Genomic DNA, 13,750 nt, shown 5'->3' with positions numbered 1-13,750 from the left:
TGGTCCCAGACGTGGCCAGCGAGAGCACAGATCACATAGCCTAACGGCAAGATTGGTAACTACATGGGAAAACAAACGTATCAAAAATATCTATTGAAGCTTTCCTGGCGACGTATTGTAAACAGGTCTTCTCGGGCTAGCAGCCAGATGAATACTGTTATATCTTGCGATGTTTCGAGGGCTGACATCGTCCTCATCTTCAGGCGAATATGATGGCTCAAGAGTTTGGGACAGGAGGATAAAAGAAGCCGTTGCAATCATACAAGAAAAAACGAACCTTAACAGAGACACAGGATTCCAACTGAGTAAAACATGGACACCAATCATATCCCGCCATTTCAAGCACCAATCAGAAGCCGCCATTTCAACCACCAATCAGAAGAGTCCAATCATACATACATGAGTATAAATATTCCATACACTCCATTGCACCATCATAGATCTGATCTCATCTCTCATCCTAGATCTGAGTGCTACGGGGACATACTTAGAGAAGAGTTAATGTGCAGTGTAGGAGCAAAGCTGATAGATCGCCTTGCGAAGATAGAAGAGAAGTTTCGTCAATGAAGAGAAGTTTCAAGAAAGAAGATAGGCATTCCGGGAAGACCTTGCGGTGTTAACGAGGAATTGCCGTGAAAACAAAGGATTTCACATCCTTTGCATAAAGAGAAAACTGTTTATCTAAATAAAGATAGCTATAACAACACACTACACACACCGCTTCCTGGAGAAATAGGCATTGTTTTCCGTCGGCTGGACCCCCTATTGTGAGTCAAGCTTCGCGCTGGCTATATAGGTTGTACAGCCTTTGGCGACAGTCGGCTGACGGGAACTCAATACTATCTCTTTGGGATAGCATTAGAGTGGCATATCACACTAAATTAGAGCGCCAAACCCTGCATAACTCATAACTCAAAACTTAATTCATACTAGAAGACCGGCCCTTACTAGAGCCATGCCAAGACCCAGAAAGAAGACGCCGACGAGAAGACCGCCAGAGAAGGAAGAAGATGAAGAGTTCATCGATGGTGTCACCGTCACTGAAGAAGACCCGCCAGATGATGCGTTCCAGAGAGTTGCCCCAGTGACAATCGAGAAGACGTTCCTAGGAGCTACAGAGGCCTACCTCAACAGAGTCATCAGTCTTAGGATACTCAAAGAAAAATTCCATGTTACCCAAATAGAAGAAACCACATACAGAGTGCTTTTCAGGACTGAAGCAACCAGAGAGAGGTTCTTGAAAATATTCCAAGACGCAGACTTTGGCTCGAAGGCTAAGATCCTAGAGAAACACAATGAATCCAAACACAGAGAAGAGACCCAATCGTCGAAATCTAAAACTAAAACAAAAGTCCCCGCACAGGCAGAGAAACCAAAACACACGCAGGTGGAAAAACCAAGCTCAGGCTCTTATGAGGGGCACCGAAACATACAGGTGAAAAGCCAAACCATCCAGACGCAGAAATCACGCGCAAGTGAGAAACCAGACCCTTATGAGGACCATGATGCATCACCCCAAGATGAGGACACGCCTAGCAGCCATAAAAAAGAGGATGACTTCCAAACCGTGAAAAGAAAAAACAGAAGGAGAAAGGCAGCAGAAGATGTTGAAGCACCACAAGAAGACGAAAAAAGAACATCAGGACGTGAATCAACATTCACATGCGTGATCAAAGGTGTACACACTTCAGTAGATATGAACGAAATCAAAGCAGCCCTTAAAAAGGAGAAAATTCAGTTTACCAACATCATTCGTGTACAGACAGCAACAGGACCAGCGCCAATGTTAAGAGTATTTTCGAAGAATGCCGATGATGTAAACCGCTTAACCTCTTATGGACTGAAAACTAAAGACCACCACTACAAAGCAGAGAACTCAAGACTTCAACCAAGACCGATGCCGTGCTGGAACTGCTATCAGTACGGCCATCGTAAATTCCAGTGCAATTCCCAACGTGTTTGCTTCCGGTGTGGTAACACTCATAAAGAAGATTGTGGAAAGCCCATAAATAAGAACTTTTGTGCTACTTGTAAAACCAGTGACCACAGAACAGGAAGGAGCAACTGCCCATCAAGACCAAAAGGCAACATCCAACAAAGAATAAGAAACATCACATTCGAAACAGAAGCACGACCAGCCAGGCCTACTGGCCCTTCTCAGGACCAGCGCAGCCAACATCAGATCCCACCAGCTATTGAACCAGAACAATCAGATACAACAGAAGAAAACCTAAAAGAAGAAATTGAAGCAGCAACCAACCAAATAATAACCTGGCTTACTACAGTACTGACCATCTCAAGCCCACAGAAGGAACACCATAGGATGTTAAGCGCAATACAAATAGCCACCAAAAAAGTTTTTGGAAAAATAATTAACGCTCTCACTACAACAGGACACCTTCACATCACGAAGCCAACATATGCACAAAAAATCAAGGAGAAAGTAGCCGCAATCAACACTGCAACCCAAAGCAGACCGGAAGTACATCCTCAACCTACAAGCAGTAGAAGCAGCGGAGGAGAAACACAGGGGAGGAAGTAGCTGCAGCCTGCAAACCGATGACGACTCAGCACAGACAATGGCCCATGAATTGGAAAATTGCATGTTGAAAAAATAACAGTCTTCCCTACTAACAAAATATCCCCAAATACAGACAACACAGATAGCTTAACATATACAGATAGGTTTTAGTAATTTAAATTAAAATATAACTTATTAACTTATTAATACAGACATTTTTACATGGATTTTCACCACCCTTCTCAAGTGGTTTTGCCATGTAAATACTATTGCATGCAGCATGACCGATACAGGGTTTTTTTCCTGGTTTCCAGGTTTTTTGTCCCTCTATCAAGACAATAAAATCTTCTTACGTGCTTTCCTATCTTCTTCTTTACCCTTCTTTCTTTCTATTTTACACAACTACAGACTCGCGAGTAAATGTCTTACGTTTAAGATAGAAACCGCGGATTACATCTACACCCGACAATGGCTTGTAGACAGATGGTTGATGCCTTACTCTCTGTCAGGGCGCGGGCTTTCCCGAGGGGCGTCCTTATTTTTAAATTTTCTGTTTCTGTTCTGCACCATCATATTCGCCTAAAGATGAGGACGATGTCAGCCCTCGAAACGTCGCAAGATATAACAGTATTCACCTGGCTGCTAGCCCGAGAAGACCTGTTTACAAACGTATCAAGTTCGTCGCGCTTGCAGCGACATCTATTCTCGCTGGCAAGATAATGTAACTACTCGCCAGCAGTGTAACTATCCACCTAAAGAATTCACCAATATGAGCAGTAGATCCATAGGTATAAATTAGTTACCAACATTAGCAGTGTATCCATATAGCACCTTGACGTAGTTTATAAATAATATTTGCCATTAAATTTAAAATGCAAATATGATGCCCTTCTAGTAGTTCTAATTTCCTATATTTTATTTTCAACCGATTATTTTAATCGAAAGTCATATTAATAAGAGTTGAAATATCGTTATTGTGTACAATATTCATATAATTTTACCTATTTAGAATTTGGAGACACTCTTTTCTCACTCTATGTTTTAAGTGCGAATTCAATAAAATTCAAAGAGGAAAAAAATGCTAAACTTGTCTCGCAATCGAACCGGTCCTCTACTCTTACAATGCCGGTGAGCTATCATACAATTTCAGTTCCTCCCCGATTGGCTCTGCACTCTCCTGAACATTGAATTAGGGTTAGTCTGGACAACATACCGATACAGTAAGCTAGAGACCGGAATACGACCTCTTGTACATTCACATTTTCATTGTTCTAATTTTAATAGTTTCGTACCTACAAAAGATATAGTGAAAGAAAAATCAAATCTTTTCCCTCAATTTCTTAATAAATATAGTTTTATATATACGCAATAAACACAATTAAAATGTAACACTAACACGCTTTCAATTGGAATCATATAGTAAAGTGAAAAGTTTCCAAATTAAGGCTGTTAGAAGGTAATTATAACTATTTAACTTTAATTAATGTTAGGTAACTATTGATGCTATAGTTCTAAATATATACATTTATTTAAAATTCTTTTATATCTTGTTTGGGTGCATTGTATTGCTCTTCTTGCGGATGATACAGGTGTCTTCACATTCCCAGCTCCCAGGACTGATTATTTACTTTAAATTTCTCTGTTTTCTTACAAAAGTAATCGTTGTAGATTTTTCTTATCCTCTCTCCCTAAGTGAGAAATCAATAAATTTCCTAACAAAGCTTGGTAGAACATATTAATTGTGTTGAAAGCCTTACCGGGAAGTGCAGTGGTATAGCGTTCACGTCTAGTGCATGGGTCTCTGGTTCGATTCCAGTTCGCGCCAAGTTAACTTTGTGGCGGATAAACACCGCGTGCTTGAGTTTTCTCATGGTTCTTCCGTTTCCTCACCATTATCACCCATCTCATCACGATTGCATGACTAGGCGCACAGTGGATGACGTTTCAAAAAAAAAAAACTTACCTGAATTTCAGTCTCACCTAAAACAGTCACTTCTTCATTGCTGTTCCATAACTAAAAGGTGGACATTTCTGCCAGATAAAATTAAGATAAACATTCCCTACCTTTGTCTCCCCATTCGTATGATTTCAGAACGTAATAATACCATCCTGAATAAAGAGCTAAAACTTGCATTATTTAGTAGGCCCTCTATTTCACTTTTCAAACTCGTACCGAATTCCGCAGGCGCAAAAATAAGTTCAAAAGAGAACACTTCAGTTTAAGAGAACACTTGGTGCCTCATTCCGTATCAGTTTGCAATAACGTAACTCAAAATAGGAGTTTCAATTTGCGAAAATCTACATAGATGTAATAATTACACTTTTGCGTTGCTTTGGAATCCGCAAACTCCGTGAATATTATTACGCAATGAATCTCCTGAGCCCGTAGTGATGGAACTCTAGTATTTGTATAACGAAAATAAATCATGATTAGGAGAAAGCGACGAAAATAAGAATCATAATTACTACAGTTCCTTTTATTTAACATTAGCACTACGCATTTATTACATAATAACAATGCAACTTAAAAAAACAGTCTTAATTTTACTATTTACCCTTATTCTTTGTTTTATTTTTCATTCAATTTACAGATAAAAAAATTATAATATTGTCTACGTTTTCTACGACATCCAGTTAAGTACCGGTACTTATAATTTCAAAGTGGAAATAAGATTGCAATGCAAATACAAATCCCATTAAATACAGAAGGCTGTTTCATCCTTATGGTAGCAATTTGCAGTCGCTACCAGAGGTGCTAGTTTCGCGTCAGCAACGTAACGCACGCAGTACGGAGTAGCCAGACACTTGTGTACAAGCCGTGCAGAGTAGAGACGTGTGTGAGAAGAATTCCGCCGAAAATCGACCCTTTTTGGGAGGGCTACATCGTAGCACTTTCTGATATAGGCTACAGCTATAGCCGAATAAGAACACAGTGCAAGAAGAAAGGTTTCACAGTGTCTGATAAGGGAATTAATGCAGCCATCCATCGCAATGCAAACCCAGAGCAAACCATTGCCATGCGTCGTCAAAAGGGGCAAAAGAAACTACCGGCTCCACAACGCAGTCAAGGCGTCATTGCCAAGGTCCGCCGGTTTGTAACCTAGGAGAATCCACCCACCCAACGTGACATAGCGAGGCGTGTTGGACGGTCAACTGCAACTGTACACCGAATCATACGCGACAATTTGGGTCTCAAAAGTGCACACAAGCGGCGGGTCCATATTCTGAAGCCAACGCACATCGCAGAACGGCGGGCGGCATGCAAAAGGCTATATGAAGGTTACCTGGCAGGTGACAAATAGCGTTATGTGATCACCTTAGCTGAAGCATGGGTCTATTTGACAGGATTCCAGCAGATGCGTGCAATTTACTACCGCCGCAGTGATGGAACCGATCATGCAAAGTGGGTTCGCTCCTGCAAGGAGAGTTTTCCAAAGGGATTTATGATAGTGATGGGTTTCTGTGCAAAAGGAAAGCTTCCGATACACCGGGTGTCATCAAATGTCAAGGTGAATGCAGCGTATTATATCGAGCATGTACTGGAACCCATCTATCGTCAACATGCCCCGGCTTTGTATGGCAATCACACTGACAAAGTGTTCATCCACCAGGACAAGGCCAGCAGCCATACTGCCAAACGAACGGTAGCCTACATGACACGTATGGAACAGAAGACAGGTGTAAAGGCTATCCCATTTCGAGACATCCCCGTCAAGTCACTAGATGCATCCCCTATGGACTTCTGTGCTTTCGGCCTCCTCAAACGGAACATCAATAAGCGTCGTCCGACCACACTTGGTGGCCTTTGGAAAGTGTGCAAGGAGAGTGGGCGAAATTGGATCAGGCAGTGCTCAATAGAGGTCTCCTTCAGTGGAAACTACTATGTCGTGCAATCGTTCACCAACGGGGCTCTCACTCGAACATGATCGCTGGTGAAAACGGGGTTTTATGCCCTAGGGCATGGGCCTGTACTTCACTATCATAAGGCTGAAACAGCCTTCTGTAGGATACAAATCTCTGCATGCCACAAATGTGTATGATCAAATATTTATAAGATGTATAGTGTACAAATACTACACACTTTTTAAGTCAATAAAGGATAGAAAATCATGGATATAAACATGAAAGAAAGCAAACCCTCAATTTTCATTATGTTAGAGGCAACGGTAATAAAAATGTATTAACCAATAATTACTTTTTGTTCTCAATTTTTGTATAATATGAGTCATAAGTCTAGTAATATTCTGGTACACAATCAGATTAGCATTCAAAATACACCTATAGCCCCTCGAGTTAACTATCTGGAGCTACCCTGCTAGTTCCTCGTTTCCATGTGGATAGCCCGGAATAGCTAAATAAGAATATAATTCATTTGGCATAAAGCCCATTACGCTTGGTTTTGTGAGCAGTAACAAACAGAATACATGTACCTATACACACCAACTTGTATAATGGTAGGAATAGACTTGTAATCTAACGATTAATGATCAATGTTGGTTACAAATATCAAACATAAAATAAAGAATATTAATTTTTGTCAATAATGACCGTTTCTGTTGTACAGACTGTATAGATACGCACGTCTTGTATTCATGATTAAGGGACTGTGAAGTACGTGGGGACAACCGATTTCCCTCTATCTCACACATGGCGTAGTTGAATCGCAAACGCTGGTTAAATCCTGAAGAGTGTAGTGACTGCGAGCATTAATCCTGACATTCATATTGTTGTCACTATATGTGATAAAAGGACGTGAAGACTTAAAAGCTGCTAGGAATAACAACAGAAGAGTTATGATCCTTGTTTCCTTCACGTGAGGGAGAACCAAATAATAAGGTGTTCACTTTATGACTCATCGCATTCTTTCAAATACAGAGGTAAAAGCTATGACGTTTATTCCACTCAATTAATGTTCAGGTTTCTGTATAAGCTTAATGCTTCTGTTCGCTTCTGACACCTGTCAAAATAAAGAGATAATAAAAATAAATGAGATAATAAAGAGATAAGAAAAAGAGTGAGATATGTATTTAAATCAGTGATGTGCCGTAAACTATAATTTTACGTCTACGCGATTGTCTACTGTAATCTATACGTAATCTACATTACACTTTTTCCCGTGTAGACTATGTAGACAACCACTATCAAATGTAAGGAACAATTTCGTTGCTCGTTTGTTCATATTTCCTCATTCAGTTGTTTCGCTTCGGTGCAGCGAGCATTTTTGCCGATCCCAAACGTTTCAGCATTCTTGCCAATTTGATGTCGAGAACAGAACCCAAACAACCCCTGCGGGGCTTCTAACCCGTTCCTACTACTACTACAACAACTACTACATTAGCTGTGGATCTATATAGTACAAGGGCAACGTACTACTACTACATTTGCTGTGGATCTATATAGTACAAGGGCAAACTTATTTTAATGAAAGAAGTTTAATGAAAATAAAAAAAAGGTCGTTAAATCACTTTTTGAATATTATTTTTAATCTTATTTTAACGAAAGAAGTGTTATAAAAATTTTTAAAAGTAGTAAAAAACTGTCCTTAGGCAGGATTTGAACCCACGCCAAAAACATTTTCTTTACTAACATGTTGCGCTGGCCCACTCGGCTCCAGAGCCGACACTAATTTGCCATTTACTTTGTGCTATATGTAGATCATGTCTTGCGATATCGTATCTGTATCGACCAATCAGATCAGAGGATATCTGAAACGTTTGGGATCCGCAAATATGCGTGCAGCAAAAGATTAGAGAAACGAGTAACATAGAAAAAGTGGAGGGAATTATCTAATCTGTACGTTTACTCTGCTCTGCACATACCACTTCCTTAGATTTTCCATTTCGAGCACTGCTTTTATAATGAAATTTACAAAACTAATTCTCACCTGTGAGCTTTCAGTCTTGAATATGTTGTATTTGCCAATTTTTTCTTGCATATTTTACAAAATGCATAATATTTTTCATTTTCCTTCAAGACGAAACTAAGTATTCGAAAGTTACTATTCGCTGTCTAGGCATTTTATTTTGTACGCAATTTCGCAAGGTAACGACAAAATAAAGCTCGTTTATTGTCCACGATGCCATATTAAATTACGTGTTGTTGACATATTCTACATAGTCTACGTTGTTTACATTGTCTACGCATAGTTGACACGTAAACGTAAACTATCATTTTTTACGCGTAGACGCACATCTCTGATTTAAATTACTTCGTAGGATTCGATTATCGTAACCTGTCTTATTTCTAATATCATTATAATCTTGAAATAGCCAGTATTCGCTATTTTTATTTTAACACATCAGAAAAAATAACTCTATTCTAGATTATGAGGGTGTTTAACCACTTTTGACTCATTCTATTGAACTTAGTATTGACAGAAAGTAATTAAGGACATTCATATCTGCTTTTGTGTGCTACGAGGCGCGTTATCCACATAGCCCAAACACATCTGTTATAGATTTTGATAACTACTTCAAAGTGAACATACAGATGGTGATCAGAAAAATGGAAACACCTGTAGTTGGCAACACGTCAGATGTATGGGTTGGCAGTGGTGTCATGGCGCCCGCAGTGCCGGACCGCTGGTGGTGGTGTGTTAGGTCGGTCTCCATACTACATTAGGCGCAGTGGAACAGCAGTGTCCAGTGGCTGCAGCAGACGGAGGTAGTGTAAAATGGGAGACCTCTCAGATTTTCAAAGAGGGCAAATTGTTGGTGCGCGGTTACGTGGAGTGAGTGTGATGGCAGTGGCTACTGTGTTAGGTGTGTCGCGTGGGACAGTGTCGAAGGTGATGACGGCCTACACAACACACGGGAAAACCACATCGGGGAAGCGGAACAGTGGGCGGAAGAAAACTATGAGTGACAGGTCACGCCGGGTATTAAAGCGCATTGTCACGCAGAACCGTCGTGTCACTGCGGAGCAAGTGACGGAGGAACTCAATCAGCGCCTCCCCCACCTGTTTCGACAATCACAGTCCGCCGCGAATTACATGACATGAACTTACGGGGTCGTGTTGCACGGGCCAAAGAGCTCATCAGGGACCATAACGCTTTCGCACGCCGGAAATGGTGCCGCGACCATGCAACTTCGACCGTTGAGGACTGGAAACGTGTGATATGGTCGGATGAGTCATCCTTCACCCTATTCCCAACCACGGGCCGTGTTTATGTGTGGAGAACGCCCAAAGAAGCTTATAATATGCAGTGTCTCCGCCCAACTGTGAAACATGGCGGCTTCTCGGTGATGCTGTGGGCCGCCATATGGTTTTCATTGGGTCCTGTGGTCACACTTAGCGGACGAATCACTGCCAGCGATTATATCGCAATTTTAGGAAACCACTTGCAGATGTTGTTCCTGGACAATGACGCCATATTTCAGGATGATAAAGAACCCATTCACACAGCTGGCGTTGTTGCAGCGTGGTTTGAGGAACATCGGGATGAAGTTCAACACCTCCCCTGGCCCGCCCAATCCCCAGATCTCAACATAATTGAACATCTGTGGTCCGTCTTGGAAACACGACTCCGGCGACGATTGCCACCTCCATCCTCTCTCACAGAACTGGCCGATGCCCTGCACGAGGAATGGTGTAAAATTCCCCTTGCTACCATTCACGACCTCTATGCCTCCATCCCACGTCGCATCAAGGCTGTTCTGAAGGCGAAAGGTGGCTCGACACCATATTAATCTGGTAAGTTGCAATTTCGTTCAGATGTTTCCATTTTTCTGATCACCATCTGTACATCCGGTGTTGGAAGCTGAAAGTATCAGCAATTCTCTCATTATGTCATTCAAATTATCGAACCGATAAACCACCTGTCGACATATACTAGCCAAAACGTTGTAAGATATTAGAGTACGTTTGTTTTATCTTGGCACACTTTCCGCCAGTGCACTTGGGTGGCCTTAAAGTATTTTCTGCTAACATTCACGTCAACGTTTAAATCCAATAGTTGTCTTATTGCTTTTGTCCTGTATGTGACGTTAGTTGTCAGCCAGCCCATCAAATGAAGTAATTGCTGTTTGGCGAGTATTTGAAGTGTTCAGTTGCCACACGCGAATAGGTGTGTTACAGTGATTTGTGAGTAGTGTCGCGTTTTGCTGTATTGTAACTGTCAACTTAACCGTGCCATGGCAACAATGCATTTGCAGACAGATCCATCCTTTAGGCGGAAGGCGTGCCAAGATAAAACAAAAGTACTCTAAAGCAATTTCATAGGAAGTGGCCACATCAGTCATGCAGACTTAACTTGTCTTCGCTTAACTTCTACATATTTGATCCAATGAAGGTAATCTTACTGGATAGAAGAGCCCTCTACCAACAGGAATAACGGGTAAAAGTCTCGGCTCATCTCGATAATAAGCGTATTTCATTACAATTCTTCAGAAGAGTTTAACTTGAAGATCTAGGATTATAACAAAATTTCAGGGACTATTAAAGAAAAATCATGTGCTTCCAAAATACAGAACCTTATAGTTATGTGGCAAATATCTGCTGCCGTAGCAGAAGAGTTAATAGAAAATAGCACAGTAAACTTCAGTCCATACTCTACAGTTATCTAAAAATTCAATCAGCCATATCAGAACTGAAATAGTGATATATGGGTGTATTGTATGATACAAGTGGCAGTATTTTAGTCTTCGCATGATTTACCAGAGTTCCGGATAGATTCACATAGTCTCCAAGGCATGTTTCCACAGAATGAAGATCTTCTTAGTCACGTAAAAATACCGTTACATCATCCGCATAACTACAAATTTTGAGTCTATTGTTGTAAAGAGGAATCCCTTCAGGGGTGTAGCCAAGGGGGGGCATCGGGGCCCGGCCCCCCAAGTGGTTTCCTGCCCCCCCCCAAATGACCAGGTTTTAAAACATCATAGTAAAATTATCTCACTTCATTCATTTAAAAGTAACAAAGCTTATTGACAATTAATAATTTATGGTAAAATAGCATGGAGAAATATTGTTTTTCCATACCGATCGAAAAATAGTATAGTATCTCTTCCTTATAACGATCGAAAAATAGGATACTTTTTTGTGACAGCAGATTACACAAATTACTGCGATTTATATTTGACAGTTTGAAGACAAACGTTTTAACAAGGTACTACAAATACAGCCATAAAACAAAGGTACTAAACTGATTTGTAAGTACAGTATATGCTTTAACAAGTGTTTTAAAAGACATAGGGGATGGAAAATTTGGTGAGAAACAATGCTTTTATTCAATTTGGATTTCATTCACTCTCTTTTATTTTTACTCAGTGTAATAAAATAATTACCGTATGTTTTGTTTTAGTCACGAATAATAAATAAATATTTTTGTGAGGAAAACATAAAGAAATTAAGTGAAATTTCAAAGAAAATCAATCTTATGTAGATAGGTTCTGTATACAAGGTCTTAAATTAAAATATAAAGGTAACCAAGAAAAGTTTTGTTGCTTTTTCACCACCACCTTCGAACATCGATATGTCACCTAACCTGGAAGATCAAAAATAGTCCCCATCAGCATCGACGACCTTCTGAAAACGTTCTGGAAGGCCATGCAATCCATCGCGGTAGAACTTGGTGGGCCGTGAAACGAAGAAAGTATGAGGTGCATTTTGGACTTTTACTAGGGATTTGAACTGGCGTTCTCTAAGGTGATTGTCCAAAGAGTGGAACAGGTGATAATCGGACAGTGCAATATCCGGGGAACATAGTGGTTGCAATATTGTTTCCCATCCAAGGCGGAAAATGGTGTCCTGAGTCATCCTAGCCACGTGGGACTTAGCGTTGTCCCGTAAACGAGGACCCATTCGCAATTCAGGAGTGATGGCTCCAGAGTTTTGAGTTTTTGTTGAGCACAGCTCAACTGCTGACAGTACACAGTTGCATTGATACTCTGACGAGCTGGTAGCAGTTCCCGATGCACGATGCACCAAACACACAGGACATTCTTCTGGTACAGTGCTGGTTTCGGCTGTTTTGAAATCGGTTCATGGGATGCTAACCAATGATGACAGCGCGGTGGAGCTTTGTATAGGACACACTTTTTATCACATGTCAACGTCCTGTCCAGAAATGGCTCCGAAACAGTAAATAAACACAGGCGACTGCCGCGTTGCCTTCTGGCCCGGAGTCAAAATATGAGAGACCCATCGACCCAACTTGTAGTGCTTCACAAGTTGATGGATGTGCTACCGAATGGTTAAACCACATACTGAATTGTAATCCCAGTTCCTCTTTGTACATGTGTTAGTCTTCTGGCACGTGGTGTTTTCGGGTGTTTGTCATAGTTCTTAAACTTGTTAAACCATCGCTGCAATGTCCGCGTCTTCACGACACCCTCACCAAAGGCCTGGCATATCTTCTGTCCCGCTACAGCGGCGTTTGACCTCCATTTGAACTCGTTCAGCATACATGCTCTTATGACGCTCTGTAGATGTCCCATGTTCCCTCTGTCTTTACGCAAGTTCACGGTGTATCTGAATTGCCACAACCAGGTAGTATGTTGGATATACCCAAACAAACAACTGATGTTCGCCTTATCTCCACTAGCATTCAACTCACGGTGTGAGGTCCAATTGAACACAAACCTCCACGAAAAGGGACAGAACTTTCTTGGTTACCTTTATAGTTATGCACAAAAGTATAGCGTTTGGTCCCGGGCAGTAGTTCTTGATTAAGCATAATAAAAACGATCTTGAATATAATTTATGGATAATAATAATAATAATAATAATAATAATAATAATAATAATAATAATAATAATAATAATAATTATTATTATTATTATTATTATTATTATTATTATTATTATTATTATTATTATTATTAGAAGAAGAAGAAGAAGAAGAAGAAGATAAAATAGTGTTTTTAGTCTTCCAGAAGGAAACCATAATTTTCCTTTCTTTCAGGCCTCAAAAACACTAGCAGCAACACTTTTTTTGGCTTTGTACATTGTAGCTGCCCCCCCCTCAAAAACGACGGTCCCCCTACACAAACCTGCTGGCTACACCCCTGAATCCCTTGAATATTTGCGGCAATGTGACTTAGTAATGGACTCAGGGAAATGATGAAAAGTGTCATGCTCAGCGGACAGCCTTGTCGGACACTTCATTTGATTTTTATAGGGTCACTCAGAAAGCCATTTATTTTGAGCTTTGTTTGTGCTTCGTCATATAATACACGGATCCATCGTATGAAGGTCTCCCCTATGCCGAACATTTGTAGAAGAGTCCA

Source organism: Thermobia domestica, chromosome 8, assembly GCF_964235325.1.
Source record: "Thermobia domestica chromosome 8, izTheDome1.hap1.1, whole genome shotgun sequence".
In the NCBI taxonomy this organism is placed as follows: domain Eukaryota; kingdom Metazoa; phylum Arthropoda; class Insecta; order Zygentoma; family Lepismatidae; genus Thermobia; species Thermobia domestica.
This window is presented reverse-complemented; position numbering follows the sequence as displayed.